This window comes from Lucilia sericata, unplaced genomic scaffold (assembly GCF_015586225.1).
Source record: "Lucilia sericata isolate MDLA Ls3-8-SP2 unplaced genomic scaffold, ASM1558622v1 Contig000078F_arrow, whole genome shotgun sequence".
NCBI lineage: Eukaryota > Metazoa > Arthropoda > Insecta > Diptera > Calliphoridae > Lucilia > Lucilia sericata.
This window is the reverse complement of record NW_023994111.1, coordinates 663,104-676,832: the sequence shown is the minus strand read 5'-3', so window position 1 is coordinate 676,832 and position 13,729 is coordinate 663,104.

The following is a 13,729-nucleotide window of genomic DNA, read 5'->3' as shown; positions in this document are numbered from 1 at the left end:
ATGATTCTAACTACAATGGTTTTCCAGATATACAATTTGTTACATATGGGAGATTCCACGCAAATTATTGCAATTTCGCCAATTATTCCGAACGTTAATTAAGATTTTAATTTAATCTATGAAAAATTTGAATAATCTAATAGTTTCCAGATATACAAAATTTTGTATTTAATTCATATGGGAAGTGCCAAGCCCCCCATTGAAAGTCCGCCCGTTATTCTCTAAATGTTCTTCAGTAAAATTTGAAGATTCTAACTGTAATAGTTTCTCAGATATACGAATTTTTCTATTTAATTCATATGGGAGCTCCAAGCCCCCCAGATGAAAGTCCGCCCTTTTTTCTCCAAAATGTTCAGATGAATATTAAAGTTGTTCGTGCAAAATTTGAAGAATTTAGTTATATTAGTTTCCCAGATAAACGAATTTGTGTATTTAATTCATATGGGAGGTTCCGCTCCCCTCATTGGTAGTCCCCTAGTTTATTACCCAAAATGTTTACATGGATGTTTAAGTTATTCCAGAACAACATCATTTAAAGGGATCACAAAGAGATTAAAAAATATTCCAAAAGTTTCACTTTGAAAACATTATTAGAATGTATGAAAACTCGCAACTCTAAAGGAAGACTATTCCTATTTTAGTGGTATTTTATGATTAAAATAAGTAAGAAGTAAGAGTTATATTCGGCAAATCATATGTCGTAAAAAAGCAAATTTCGGAAGTGATCCGATCATTAGATTAATAAGAACGTCACCGTGATTTTCGGATTAGGGACTTAAATGTGGAATTGGAACAATAATATATATAATTTAATTTTTTTTTTAATTCTACCATAATTCTATCATAATGATAACTTTTGGAATGATGTATTAGCTATAAACTGATTTTCTGTAAGAGGGTTATATTGGCGGACCGATCCTCATAATTTTATTTTTCATAAATGTGGGTTTCGGTTCCTAAAAATGTTTATTTCGTCGACATCGACATTTGAAAGCCATTTATATGCGTTTAAGTCATTTTCTGAAGAAGATTTCATTACATATTTTCGTTCCAACAAAAATTGTTTTATTATGGTATTATTAAGTACGTAGAAAACGTTAAAATTAATTATTGAAGGGGGCAGGGTCAACTATGGCCTATAGAGATTTCGATTGATATCGAGCCCTTTTTGCAAAATGGACATAAGCGAGATAAATTTTCGTTCAATTAGGATACTGCGTGTTTAATTTTATGTTTATATATTCAATATTTTAGAAAATTCAAAAAGTACCAGTTAAAGAACGAAAAATTACCAGAAATACTCCAGTTTAAATTTTCATTCACTCAAGTCCCTGATTGCTTAGTTTTATGTTTTTAGGTTCATTATAAAAGAAAATCCAAATAGTACAAGTTGAAGAACGAAAAAGTACCAAAAAGTCCCGTTTTATATGTTCTCACTTACTCCATGTTCAATATTATAGAAAATTCAAAAAATACCTTTTGAAGAACGAAAAAGTACCAAAAAGTTCCCTTTTATATGTTATTACTTAATCCGGGCTGTACATTCCTAAATTCATGTTTCTAGGTTCAATATTATAGAAAACTCAAAAAGTACCTTTTGAAGAACGAAAAAGTACCAAAAAGTCCACTTTTATAGATTCTCAAGTGCTTAATTACACGTTTCTAAGTTCTAAGTCAAAAAAGTACCAGTTGCAACATCGTATTGGGAGCCCGTTATTATGTATTCATATGTATAAGTTAATAAACCAAAAACAATGTTTTATAAAAAAGTACCAAAAATAGGTACAATTTTCACCCCTTAAACGTCCGAATATCCAAAAAGTACTAAATTTATATTTTTATTTGTTCGTCAAGTTATGAAGGATTCAAAAATATTTTTTGAATGTTCTCTGGTTTAAAAGATACATGGGGTGCAAAAGAAGTACCAAATTACAGTTTCTACCCGTTAATTCCCCAAAGGGGCCGAATTTGAAAAAAGTACCAGACACCTGCCCGCTTATTTTTTAAATGAACGACGATAAGCTTTAAACTGTTTTTGTATCTTTTATAGTTTAGGAGATATGAGGTTACCGCATTTACCCGTTTTACCATTTTTAACCCCCTAATAATTCGAATTTCCAAAAATCCCGTCTAAGTGGATCTATTTGGTGGGAGACCAACCTCTTGTCTAAATTTCAGCTCTTTAGCTAAAACCGTTTAGGCTCTACGATGATGAATCAGTCAGTCAGTCAGTAACGTTAGAATTTTATATATGTATTATGTATATAGATTTCGTGCATTGAATTATACTGTAAAAACATTGTAATGTTCGACTTGAATTCAAGTTTCACTGGAGAATGCTATTGAATTAAAGTGAAATTTGAATGTTTGACTGGAATTAAACTTGTTTTAAACTTTAATTCCAGCAAGAATGCTTATTTGGTATAGTGTGACAACTATAAGGGACGTAAAGTCGACATAAAGCCCACAATGGTTAGTACCAATATTTTGCCCAAACAACATCTACATAGGTACCTAGCCAGGTTATATCCTCTAGGTCCGTGAAGACATTCTCTACAAAGCTATAAATTTGTATAAAAGGCGGCTTAACAATTGTTTCTTGTAAATATTCGGCCACCATAGTGTTTGGAGACAACAAGAGCTTCACTGAAAGGCACACCAGACAGACATCGCGCTCTATTATGGGTGTATGGTAGTGATTCTGCTGAGATCAATGGTATAATAATAAGTATGTATCCCAAGGATACCCCCTGAATACGGCAATCAGCTTCCGTCCATTGCCTCTAGGTGATAATATACCATGTCACCACTAGCCGACCGACCACCACCCGCCTAGGTGTCTAGGGAGTTATATATGTGGGCATTCTTCCAGGAGACCATCATGATGCCTCCTCTTTCTTGAAAAGAAAGACGTTCTTTATAGACAAATAAATAATTAATTAACACCATTACTTACATTTTTTAATCTTCTAGATCTCACAAATATGCCAAATATAGATTTCGATAAACACTTTTGGGTACTAAACGAAAACAAACTCCGCCTTAAAAAAATTTCATCATAATTATTAACAATTTAACTAAATTCAACCCAACACTTGCTGTTTCTTTGTACAATGACCCTCGGTATAGTAGTATAGCATACAATCTTATTAATTTCAATTTTTAGTAAAAAATTATTTTTTTATTTAAAGAATATCATTTCTGTCATTTTAGATTTTCGCACACACACAACAACAGATTTTTTGTGGCAAATAAAAAATGCAGAAAACAGCTTGGCGCGAAAAATTCTAGCAGAATTTCTTTTCGCAGTCGGCAGAATTGACATCAACTGCACTTCCCATTTGAAATACACATGTTCGATACCCTAGCCCTTTACGGTATGACATACCAGCAATGTAAAAAGGTGTAGCTTCGTTGACGTCAACGAAGCTGGTTTGAAGTCAAAGCAGCGACTCGAATTAGGCGCGAAAACAAAGCTAACACTCAGACATGGTTGAATAATAAGGTGAAGTCAACTAAAGTCCTCATTTCACAAGCCCACAAGTAATATAATCTGTTAAAACTTTGTGTAGAAGAGTACGGATGGGATCATGCAAAGTATATTAATAAAATAGCATCACTTGAACAGCTGACTATTTTTTTAAACTAAACAAATGAAGAAGTTGTCAAAGTGTATTTTGAAAATTATCAACATTGTTTATGTCGCAATTTTTATGTAGTGCTTTGCTATTTGCTAAAAAATTTGTGAAAAGTTGAAAAAGTGAATAAAAAGTGGTTTTAAAGTGTTAAAAATTATATAATGTATAATAATATAACTATATCCTTAATATTTTAAACTTAAAAGTATTTTTTTATTTAAGTTTTCTTTCCATTGTTGTTGAAAGAAATTTTTGTTAAATTTTATAAACATAAACCATATGATTTTGACACAATCTTAAATTATTCCAAAAACAAAATACATGTGGTGTTGTACAACAAGACATGTCGCTACTTTATTAATATACTTTGGGATCGTCTAAACGCAATATGTAATGAAACCATCACATATTGAGAGAAAATACGGATGGAAAATTACCCCATGTCTATATTAGACAAATATTTATTATGCTAAACGTCAAATTATTATCACGATAAAAAATTAGCAGGTACAGACAGAATTTATTAGCGTTATAACGTCGTTATGACAGTGTTGTCTAAACAATTGATTAGACAACGCTGTCTTGATAAGAAACGTAATTTTATCGTAAAATTTGTTTAGAATTTTATTTTTGTGCAATTAAAATAGTTTTAGTGAAATTAGTGTTTATTTACAAAATTTGCATTTAATTTTAATTGCTTTTATAAAATGGTTTCCCTCATTTACACGTACGTACGTCATTCTCTTAATTTTGAAGTTTTTTTATTGAGATACACAGAGAAATATCTGATGTTAAACATGACGATAAGTTCATGTTTGGCGATTTTTTTTCTGAGTAAATGTGATAAATAAAGGAAATTTAAAAAAAGTTTAATAATCAACATAAACTCCCAAACAAATGTAATATCCGCTACTATGTTATTTCCAGAAATAAAAGCCGATTTTAGTCAATGTCCTGATAATATTTTCACTTAATTGATATATAGACCATTATACACTTAACAATATATTATTTTTTATATTTCATAAAATCTTCCATTATGGCAATGCTCAATAATAATAGTTCATGCTTCAGTTTTTTCTAACAATATTCATACAAAATCAAAAATGTAACTTTTTTGTCATTTTATTTAGAGTACACTGTAAAGTAGTACACTTTACAACACTAAAAAATGTTACAAACTTTTCTTTCAGTGCAAAGAATGCAAAAACAAAGATTGAAGTGGTGTTAGACTTGGTCCACACTAGGAAACTTTAATTGAGAAACTTTTTCTTAATTCTCTTTTGAAGTTCCTTAATGTCCACACATGAAAACTTTTATTTCAGAAACTACGAGTACGGGAAACTCCGTACCGCGAGAGAGATGAATGATATTCTTTCTCTCTCACGCAAAATCAAAAGTTTCCCAAAAAAAGTTTCCTAGTGTGGACCTGCAGTTAGTGAAACAAAAAAATTTTACGCTCTGCCGATGTCGGAAATATAGCATTACTAGCTATACCCTGTGTGCTTTGCTACCCTAAAAGGAATATGTATAAATAAATACCAGATTTATTATATGTAACATATGAAAGATGTCAAGCAAATTATTGCAAGTTCGCCAGTTTCTATCTATCGCCAATTTCTATCTATCTATTCATATATGTTGTGCCAAGCCACCCATTGAAAGTCCGCCCGTTATGCTCTAAATGTTCACATAAATTTCAAAGTTCTCCATGTAAAATTTGAAGATTCTAGCTCTAATAGTTTCTCAGATATACGAATTTTTCTATTTGATTCATGTGGGGGCTTCAAGACCCCCCAGATGAAAGACCGCTTTTTTCCTCCAAAATGTTCAAATGAATATTTAAGTTCTTCGTGCAAAATTTGAAGAATTTAGTTCCATTAATTTTCCAGATAAACGAATTTTTGTCTTTAATTAATATAGGAGGTGCCGCTCCCCTCATGGGTAGTCCGCCAATTTATTACCCAAAATGTTTTGATGGAGCTTAAAGTTTTTCGTGCAAAATTTTAAGATTCTAACTGTAATAGTTTCCAAGATAAACGTATTTTTGTATTTAATTTATATGGGAGGTGCCACGTGCAAAGTTTTAAGAATTTAGTTCTATTAGTTTCCCAGATCAACGAATTTTTGTTTTTAATTAATATGGGAGGTGCCGCTTCCCTCATGGGTAGTCCCCCAATTTATTACCCAAAATGTTTACATGGATGTTAAAGTTCTTCGTGCTAAATTTTAAGAATTTAGTTATATTAGTTTCCCAGATAAACGAATTTTTGTGTCTAATTTATATGGGAGGTGCCACGCCCCCTAATGCTAGTCCGCCTACTTTTTGTCCTAAATGATCATATTGACACTAAAGTGGCTCCGAAAAAATTTGAGGACTCTAACTGTTATATTATCTCAAATATACGGATTTTATATTTTCTTAATGTGGGCGTGGCTCATCGCCCACTTCAATTTTCGAAATAAAAAGTAGCCTATTACCTATTCCAGACATGCCGGAATACGCTGTGAAAATTTCAAGAAAATCGGTTCAGCCGTTTAGTAGTCTATAACGTTCAAACATACAAACATACAAACAAACACACATTCATTTTTATATATATAGATTTCAATAAAATTATCTGTGAGTTGTCGTGATAAAAGCATTTTGTTACCCCTACGCATTAACATAAACAAAAAACTGACAATTTTTCTGCCGACGTTTTGTCAAGTGCCGTGATAAATATTTGTCTAATATAGACACGGGATAAGACAGTCATATGGCTCTCTTAATTTTTTTAAATGATTCAAAAACAAGCAAGTCCACGGTATACTTAACAAGGTACCTGCATTTGAGAGCAACCGCAAAATTGTCAATTTTTTAATATGGAGTTTGACCAAGGCGAATTCAGATAAGGTGGTGGCAGTTCGGCAACAAAAAATTTTCCATGTAATTTGTTTTTTCAGTAGGTACGAACTGATGTCAAAAACAATAATTGCGGCAAATTCATTTAATGAAAATATTTTGTAAAATTTTTAAAAAAAATTCTACTCCGGCAAATTAATTTTGCAATACTTAAATTTGTGACCAAAATTATAAAAAATTAAGTTTTTGTAAAAAATGAACATAAAAATGTAAAAATTTACGGAAAAATTATATACCGAATGAAAGAATCTTTGTTGTAAATGGAAAATTCTACTCCGGCTGAGTAATTTTTAAGAATTACACGTTGTAGTCAGCTTCCGCTGGACCGGTAAATACCTCATATGGATTTTGTTATAAAAAACGTTCCGGAACAGAATTTTGTTAGTTAATCACATTATATACACAGTGTAAATATAAAACAATTTATTAAATCTTTTTAGATCTGAAAATTTGACCATATTTGAAGACAGCTGCCGCCGCACAGTGAGACATTTGGCACTTTTAGAACGACATTAATCAAATCTTAGTGATATTGAGTTCTAATTTTAGTTACAGTTAGCAAACAATTGGCCAAACGCTCCACATAATAATCAGCACGATAAGACTGCTGCCACGCCCATTTTTTACAAGTATACATTGAATAAAAATTAAATTTTTGGTCGCATATATCTCAAAACTTTTGCAATCGATTTTGAATTTTTATATATTTTTAGAAAGACAATTTTATACAGATTGCTATTTATTTATAAGAAAATGCAAAATATAAATATTTGTAGCACAGTCTCTGCAAAAAGTTAATAAAACCCATTTTCCTATTTAAACACATTTTCACCGTTTAGATACTGTTTTAAACGGGTTAGTATTATCCGATTTGTCTCAGATGCTCTGCATTACAGTTTAGTGCATGCTCTTCTATAATTTTTAAAAACATGCTTTATATAACCACCCTAATGAATATTAGGGTAGTCAAAAATTGAGCTTTTGTCTAAAAAATCATTGCAGAATAATCTTGAAGTACTAAATTATAATACACTGAAGAAACTATATAAATATCTGAAATATTTACCAAGATATAAGCATTCAAAATTAATATGCCGCTTCAGAAATATTACAAGAAAATTAATCTGCAATATTTTTAGCTATTTTTCTATTGTATATGGAATGTTTACTGTTAACTATAATAACAAGCAAGACAATTGGAAAGCGTTTAATTTTTTATTTTTGTCGTTCTAAAAGTACCAAATGTCTCACTGTGCGCCGGTCGGGTAAATTTCTCATGTAGGTTCTTTATATAGAATGTTCCGGAACAGAATTTTTTGGTTAATCGGGTTAATACAAAGTGCAAATATAAAATATAAAACAATATTGTTTAATTTGTTAGGATTTAATAGAAAAAATATTATTGTTATATTAAGTTTGTATATACGTACCAATTATTCATTATTTATATAAGAAAAATATTTGTTTACAAATTTCTTGGTATTTTCAGATTTTTTTACATAAATTATCCAAAATGCTAACGAAGTTTTTCTCTGTTTTAACGGAAATTTTTAAATATAAAAATGTAAACAATAACAAACTCTGACATCAATGCGTACCAGTCAAGTGAAGAAAAAAATAATCAGCTGATTGAATAGCACCACCTTATCTGAATTCGCCTTGGACTGTACCAAAGTATATTAATAAAGTAGCGACATCTCTTGTTGTACAACAACATCTACAACAACCACATGTATTTTGTTTTTGGAATAATTTAAGATTGTGTCAAAATAAAATTTCCTGGAACAACAATGTGAACAAAACATAAATAAAAATATTACTTTTAAGTTAAAAATATTAACTATTTAATTATATTATTATATATTATACATATTATTACACTTTTAAACTACTTTAAAACCACTTTTAATTCACTTTTTCTACTTTTCACAAATTTTAACAAATAGCAAAACACAATTTAAAAATGGCGACGTAAACAATGTTAACAATTTTCAAAACAAACTTTGACAACTTGCTTCACTTATCTAGTTTAAAAAAATAGTCAGCTGTTCAAGTGATGCTACTTTATTAATATACTTTGGACTGTACGTTAAAACAAACAACGCATCATGGCGAAACTAATAAGGTGAAGTCATTTCAACAGCTGATTGTTTTTTTGTTCATGGAAATTTAGCCCGACGCTGTCAAACTCCATATAAAAAAATCTCTCTCAAAACCGACGCTGTCAAACACCATATATAAAAAATTTAATGAATTCGCCGCAAAAACAAAACAAGAAAGCAAACAAAATGAAAATAAATTTTGTGTAAAATTTTAACATGTTTTAATAAATTATAATTGTATGTATATAAATCTAGTGTTTTATTAATATACTAGTGGAGCCCTGTCCGCTTTGCAGGCCTATGTTTAGCCATGTGGACTTAGTGGAGTCTTAGTTCCTGAATTTATCGATTACGAACAAACATTACTATTTTATTTATATAGATATGCATACATACATATTATGTTGTTTTATTTTGTATATTTTTAAAACAATTTAAAAATAATTTACTTGCCTCCAATAAGAAAATTTAAAAGAAAAACAAAAAATATGGTTTTATTGCATATCTCGCGATTTTGCAAAGTTTGTCGCTGTTATTGCTTGAAAGTATGCATAAAAACTATGTGTTTTGGAAGCTGATAATAAAACTTAATAATATAAACTATTCAGTGTTCTTTTATTTAAAATGAATGCAAATATGTATATTATTGACCGCTTGTGAGGTAAATTTATTGTTTTTTTTCATTTTTTTAATAATTTTGTATTTTTTCATTTTTTCGGCTTGAAAGTAATAATTTTAGGAAAAACACATAAAATGTGATTTTGTTTTAATTTCGTGCGAAAGAGGTGCACAAATATTTTATATGCAGTTTGACAGCATTTCGCACGAAATTTTGAGCGGAGTACCTAGCTATATTTTGAATTATTTATGTAAAAAATAGTCGTGCGTCTTGCCGTCCTTTTTGCTCTGCCTTCGAGAGTTTTACGTTTCACTACCGCATTGGTTTAGTGTGTGGCGTCGGATAACGGTACTGCGTTACTGTTTTTCGAGTTCTACATATTAACCATATGCATTCGGATTTATAACCCAACTTTTACTTTGATACATGGTGGAGAACCATAAAAAACTCATTGGATTTTGGTGGAGACCATAAAACTCATTAGCTAAGTCTAAGCGATCTGGCTTAGACGTATAGGTCGTTTCGGTATTTCTTGGACAAGGCTTCTTGGATTGTTACCCTGGCACTATGCTTGCTTTATGCGGCGCCATTTAAATTTTTAGATTCCAAAAAAAAAACAATCAAAACAAACATACATAACAATGTCAAAAAGATAAAAAATCAAATAATATTAAATTAATTAAACAAGCGAAATAAACCAAATTAATTTCTTTGAATCCTCAATTCTTTAGTTTTCTTTATTCCACATTTTAAACTAATAAATAAACTGTTTTTAATAAAATTTTAGTTTTTTTGTTTTGGTAAACTGCTGTCTGTTTGTGATTTCAGTGTTACCACTTTATCGTTTTTTATGCAAAAATCTTTTGAATTTTTTGTTTATATGCTGAAATAAACAATTCGAAAAACACACGAAAAATTGTCGTAGGAGTTGTATAGAGCTTTTGCATAAAAAATACCAACAACATTGTTATAACTATTGTAGTAGCTGCTGACATACTACGCATACACCGCTACAACATCGATTGTGAATTGAACAATCGGTCCATGATTTCACCTAGCCCCCATACAACTGAACCCGACGAATAGGGCTTTCAAGTTCATAATTATGTTTAACATAATCGTATCTCGACAAAAAGCTGCAAAACCAAGCCATTATCACTCTCATGAATTTTTTAATTATAGGGTCTCATTTGACCATAGCATCTATACAAAGCCCCTTTCAAAATTTGACTTAAAGGTCCACAATTTTATTCAACAATAAATGGCTTAAGTATATCTAAGACAAGGTACAATTTAACTTAAATGCTTTATTATGAAAACTAAATCACATTTTATTTTTGTAACAGGTGTAAGGTATTATATGGTCGGCCTCGCCCGACTATAATTTCTTACTTGTTTTTATTAACACTGTGTAGATAACGTGATTAACTAAAAATATTCTTTTAACAAATTAAACAATATTGTGTTATATTTACACTATGTAGATAACGTGATTAACTAAAAAAGTGTGTTTCGGAACGCCAGAGTAGAATTACTCAGTGAGACAAAATAAACGAAAATTAAAATACCTAGGAAGTGTCTCTGTTTTTAAAATTTGCCAATCACCTCTAAAATATTGAGGTATGGGTAAAAAAACGGATTTTCGTACCTTTAAGCACTTACAAGTCAGTAACTTCAATGAATTTTAACCGATTTTAAGTTTATAAACGGATTTAGAAAGCAGAAGTTAAGGCCTTTGTATGATTATATGATGTTTAAGTAAGCTAGAGAAATATGTCTGCATTTCATCAGCAAACATGTTTTTGATTTTATTTTTGCACCGTTTTTCAAGTTTGGAGATGTTTTTACAAAGTATTTTATATAGGAACCGCACTATTTATTAACATATTAGAAAACTATGTATGTCAGTTCATGAGTAAAACGTAACTTTTCTTTTAAGATCTATTAGAAATTGACGACGTTATTGATATTTTTCTTATTTTTCTATATTTTTCTTATTCTACTTATGTTTAAAGGTACGAAAGCCGCTTTCTTACCCGTATCTCAAGATTATGGAGGTGTTTATTAATTTGGCCCATTGTTTCACCTAGTCCCATACCACAAAGTATGCCCATACAACTGTATGATAAATATAACGGACACACAAATATTTTATCTATTTTGTATAGATTTTATTTTAAAAATGAAAATTATTTTTTCATATTTCAAAAATTAACAAACATATAAATTCAATAATGAGTTGATTAGAATAAAGTATTTTCAGTAAAGTATTCAATTGATAATAATATACAACACTTCCCCTGAATTATTACTTTACAATAATCATATTAATTAATAATAACTAAACCTATTTCAGAAATACATTTGTTATGTTTTGAACGGGGTAAATCTTTTGTTAAAATGTCAGCAAGCATATCGGTAGTAGGTATACATATACTCTATTTTAATATTTCCGCTATTTACATTTTCACGGACAAAATGGTGTCTCATATCCATATGTTTTGTTCTATTGTAAAATATTGGATTCTTTCTTAATAGTCCAGCTCCTTGATTGTCATTGTAAATTAGAATTGTATTTTGTATACCCAAAATTTCTTTTAAAAATCTTTTTAAATGTATTGCTTCTTTTGTGGATTCTGAGAGCGACATGTATTCTGCTTCAGTTGTAGACATTGCTACTGTTCTTTGCTTTCTCGATTCCCAACTTATAGCAGCATTATAAGATATAACCCGTATATGATCTTCTGTCGTCTATAATAGCACCGCAGTCTGCATCGGCATAGCCAGTTAATTGTTCATTTGTTCTTCTGTAATGTAGGCCAATATTTGGAGTACCTTTCAAGTAACGTAAAACTCTTTTAGCAGCTATCCAATGTACACTCACTATATGAGCGATATCAGGCCTCGTTGAAACTGCTAAATACATAAGGGATCCCACCAAATTTTGATACGGTATCTTTTCAACTTCTGATTATTCTTCTTCGGTTGCTCACATTTCTTTTGATAGTTTTATTCCCGTATTAAATGGTGTTCTTGCAGGTTTACAGTCTTCCATATTAATTTTTTTCAAAATATTTTGTATATATTTACGTTGTGCGGTAAGGAGACCCTAGAAGTCCTCCTTGACGCCCATTTATCCGGAAACTCGCCTCTGATGGGGGAGCTCCCGATGAACTCTCTGATACGCGCATGGAGGCAAACAATCTCATTAATGAGGATAAGCTGAAATGGGCTCTCGAGAGCTTTGACCCGTATAAATCATCGGGTCCCGATGGTATAATACCTGCTGATCTCCAGCACAATGAGGATGTCATAATCCCCTGGCTGACTAGAATCTACTCGGCCTGTCTTGAATGGTCCTACATTCCTGAATCTTGGACGGTGGTCTTTATCCCCAAAGGGGGAAAGGCCTCTCATGCAAAACCGAAAGATTTCAGGCCAATCAGAACTGGCTAGGCTGGGTGTTACCCAGCCGATCTCCCAATTTATTAGTAGGCTTTTGACTAATCGAGTCATAATTTCTACCATGGGAAATGCCACTGTTTACAGGATGGCGAAACGTGGTACTCCACAAGGAGGAGTCTTATCACCTATACTATGGAATATTGCCATTAACTCATTACTCATGGAACTTGATTCTATGAAGTGCAAGACCATTGCACATGCGGATGACGTGGCGGTCGCTGTGTCTGGCAAGCATCTAACCGCCATCTCACAATGCCTGCAACAATCACTGAGTCGATGGAGTTACAAGAGTGGTCTCAGTGTCAATCCTGGGAAGACCGAACTTGTTCTATTCTCGAATAGATACAAGATTCCCTCCTTTCCTCTTCCTCGCCTGAATGGGGTAGAGCTTAAACTCTCTGACAGTGCTAAATACTTAGGTATCATTCTTGATTCTAAACTATTATGGAATCTGAACATCAAAGTGAGGGCCTCTAAGGCATCTATCGCGTTGTACGCATGTAGGAAGGCCATTGGTAAGAACTGGGGAATTAGTCCCAAGACTGCAAAATGGATCTTCGACATGGTTATAAAGCCTGTTCTGATGTATGGAGCGCTTGTCTGGTGGAAAGCTTTGGAAAAATCCACCTACTGCAATCATACTGAAGGAATAATGCGAGCTTCTGCACTAATGATCACTGGTGCGATTAGAAGTACGTCATCAGAGGCGTTGTTCACACTTATGCACTGGTTGCCTGCCGATCTGATGGCCAAGCAACTGGCATTAAACTCGGAAGTCAGATTTCATGCTGCCGGAATATCGAAGCCAAACCGACATGGTCATGCTTCTATCTGGGGAGTACGACTTACATCCCCTATAATATAGACTACTGCTCTCTACTGGCGTGGGTAGTGGTTTCTTTATTCCCCGCTTAAATAAAGCGGTATGTTTTAAGCTGAACGATTACTGCAGCGTCCTACAGGCTGAAATCTCAGCTATAAAAAGAGCGGTTAACTGGAT